The sequence below is a fragment of the Argopecten irradians genome, unplaced genomic scaffold, assembly GCF_041381155.1.
Source record: "Argopecten irradians isolate NY unplaced genomic scaffold, Ai_NY scaffold_0113, whole genome shotgun sequence".
In the NCBI taxonomy this organism is placed as follows: domain Eukaryota; kingdom Metazoa; phylum Mollusca; class Bivalvia; order Pectinida; family Pectinidae; genus Argopecten; species Argopecten irradians.
In genome coordinates this window covers 63560-67422 of record NW_027187580.1, presented here as the reverse complement: position 1 = coordinate 67422, position 3863 = coordinate 63560, and the positions used below count along the sequence as shown (strand labels likewise).

Here is a 3863-nt window from a genome sequence, read left to right as displayed (position 1 = left end):
TTCCATTTGATATAAATTGTTCAGTCTTTTGTTGTGTGGGATAAAAACACTTTTTCCAACAAGGCTTGTGATTCCTAAACAAGTTGGATTCATTGAAAAAATGTCCTTTTCAAATTAAACTGTTTTCATGTCAATGCCATTTCAAGTTCCCATGATCCAACTTTCTGGATGATGAGCTGATCCATAAGATGACATCTGAACCATTTGCATTCTACCTATTATTGATCAATAAATGCTGTAACTTGCAAACAACACAGCTTCACAAATTTTGCAGTTTTTCCAGCTCCTCCAGTTGCTTGCCCTTCTTTTCATGTTTCCTTTCACTGTAAAAAATCAAAATGGGAAAATATTACATAGGGGCATTATACAATAATCTATTAAATATTCACGGATTGAACAATAAATTACCGGTAAACACACAAGGCATAATAAGCACATGTATGCACATGCACACAACTAGAAAACTTGAAAGTTTGATAAATGACTGACCCACAATAAGGATTTCAGACTCTAAACTTAAGCAGGCCCCTGTACAGTCCATATGTTTATTGAAAAATAAAATAATGTTTATTTGCCTAACCTGACAGACCCACTTGAAAACCACTGACCCAAAACTATTTATGTAAGTTTCAATTTTATGTTATTGAAATATTTTTTAACCTTTTTCATGGATTGTCAGTCAGATATTCCTTTTTTTTTGTTGGTAGCTTGCCTCATAAAAGTGTAGAACCTAAAATGTAGCTCTGTACAGTGCTATCACTTTACTAAAGCAAATTTTCACAAAAAGATTGGTCTGCACTTGAATGTTTGCTTATTGATTAATTTATCAGGCAATACATGTATTTACCTTGAATGGAAATTAAATTGTCCTGTATTGTAGCCTTCTCTGTCTGTCACAGGAGCTGGAGATTACATCGGTGGTATCAACCTAAAAAATCACAACAACCATGTTCATTTTTTTTCGAAAAAAAAATCAAAAAAGGATTACATAAATAATTAACATTGATTCAGTAGACAAAATTTCTATGAAACTTCAAAAAACTTATGTATCAATGTATCAATGCGCATTGCCCATTTTAAAATATTGTTTCAAAATATCATAAACCGGTATTATTCCAACTAAAGCTTTATACAAATAAATAATTTAACACTGATTAACAGTATTTATTTTAGACGCCCAAATAGCTTACAATCATTTCGGTACATTAATAACTAATGTACCGAAATGACTCTCGCATGTACCGAAACGACTCCCTTTGTACCGAAACGACTTAGGCACCTAGTATTGTACAACTCGGCACCGAAACGACCTGATTAATTCTGACTCCAGATTTATCTCATGTATTCATGGTATTGTATTACTTCCTAAACATTTTGAGCATAAAAGTTTTATTTTGTATGCCTATATTTATTTTGTAATGTTGCAACGACACACTGTATTTTTTTAATTAAACTGATGCCGATCGCGAGTGACAGTGGCTCATCACTGACTGCATGTTCTGATCACCATTATTTAAAAAAAAAAACAAGCATTGTGATTCTAATTAAAAACTGTTAAGCTGACTTACAACGGGTTAGGCCCTATATGCCTCATCCAGTACAACTTACCATGTATTGTTCAGCTGTTATTCAACTGCTGTCAGCATTCGTCAGCGTCCTTCGCGATCGGTACCGGGATGGTGTAATTCCGAAACGACATAATCCGGATAGCATATTACGTGAAGATATACCGACATTTTTCAATTATTAGATTGAAAAACAATAATCCTTTTAATTGCTACTTATCTTTAAGAATTATTTTAAAAAAGAACCTAACTTTATTGGCTGAAATAAAATCAGCGAGTATTATTTTTGATGTAGATAGATATGTCCGGAATACACTTGATTCCAGTTGTTAGAATGTTTAGTGACGTCAGAAACGTCACAGTCTTGTGCAAGTCCGGGATCCCATCCTAACTCGGTGGAAAGTTGGCTTTGAAGCCATGATCAGTGACCACCAAATATTTGTAATTAGATCTAGGAATTGACAAGGATATTTCCATTATAATTTTTAATGCATATTTGCAATTGTAATGTTATACTGAATGGTAGCCTATTTATATTTTCGGGTTATTTCTAAGCTTAAAGGACACAAAATTAAGTTTACTGTTCAAATCCTAAACATGACCATAATTTGAATATTTTGCAATTTGCTTAATTAAAAAAATCAGTCTACATCCGTCCCTTTGTAATAGATCAAATATTGCTGACAGATATGGTTCCTAATGGCTAATTAGAATTTAAATCCTGATATATTCTAGCTCGGGATACCATTATGTTTTACATTGAATACAGTTACATGTATATATATATATATCAAATGCAGTTATATGGCAGTTATTAAAATATTTTAATAATGTTACATTAAGTTATATTTGGAAAGTAAAAAAAAAAAAAATAATAAAAAATCATACGGCCGGACTTATTTTTACACAAAAGCAATATTTGGTATCGATTTCATGTCTTGGTTCATTAAAATCTGTTCTCAAAGATATGTTTTGATCCTAATTTTCGTGTGGAGTTTTAATGTAACCACTTTTTTTTAATGTTTTTCGAACATGACGCACCTATAGACTTACATATAACTTAGCCTATATTTGTTTTATAGGGCCGGTTTCATATTTACACAAAAGCAATATTTGGTATCACTTTCATGACAACAAGTTCTCGTTTCTTTAAAAATCTATTCTCAAAAGTGTTTAAATTCTGTTCATTTTTCGTGTGGAGTTTTGATGTAATCATTTTGGACTTTTTTGGAAGATATTTTCCGAACATGACGCGGGTATGTACTTAATACAATGTATATATATCTGGATTTTTTTAGTTGCCTCGCACGAATCAAGAGCACTTACCGTCCATACAAATAAAGTCTCTAACACTCAATCAGTTAACGAGAAAACAGATTCTATAGAATATACCGAAAAATGACATGAGATATTGCAAAAGAGTGAAAATATGAAAATTTAGGAAAAGTTGAAAATTTAACATAAATCGGATGAAAATTCAGTTATGATTCTGACATGTAAAATATTTCATGTGATATTCATATGTATCATACGCATGTTTTTCACATGTAAATAGAAATCATGCGATTCTCATGTGTGAAATAAATGACATGTAAATCGCATGATAATCATATGATGTCATTGTCTTGGGGAAATGTCAATGAATTATCTCATTTTATGACATGAAATTTTAATACATGCGAAATTAAACCCCCAACTGAGCACCTGGCCTGGTAGATCGTTTTAGTCAGCAACGTTGAGGCATGCGCATTGGTAGTAAAAACAAAAATGGCGAAGCGGGATTTTTGAATTGCGGTGTTACACTAAGAAAAGTGGCGTATCTGCGCTAATAAAAGAGGTATCGTTATGAAAATGATATCCGAAGAATTTTAGTGATATAGAGATTTATTTAATGCGTTTACTTTAGATGAAAACGGATAACAATGTAGCATAAAATAGCCGTCGAATGGCTCAACGGCACCCACTGCTAACATTTACGGCCATTTCGCCCATTTCGATGTAGGCTTATAGGAATATAATCTAGACGATCGAAGTCAAATTTGAGCTTAAATTGTCATTTTATACTTGTATTTTCATATCACAATAGTATAAATAACAAAACACAGTAACTAGGATTTTAGAGGGGAAAACCCTAATTTTGTACCAAAAGGGGTCGTGTACCAAATGGGGTACGGTGACGTTACAAATGTCTTCATTGATGTAAATGGAATATCAAAAGACATGAACGGAAATTGTATCGTACTTCAACGGAATTTGTATCATCCTACATTTTTAACTTGACGGAAATTGTATCATTGA

General features: G+C 32.4%; 1 long non-coding RNA gene across 1 annotated transcript; it reads right to left on the bottom strand.

Moving 5' to 3' along the window:
* Positions 1-280: 280 nt before the first annotated feature.
* On the bottom strand, positions 281-3171 carry LOC138311789 (uncharacterized). The gene is made up of 3 exons (XR_011206742.1): positions 1609-3171; positions 848-928; positions 281-323 (listed from the first exon to the last, which is right to left on the bottom strand). It is a non-coding gene; the product is annotated as an uncharacterized lncRNA (long non-coding RNA).
* Positions 3172-3863: the final 692 nt, after the last annotated feature.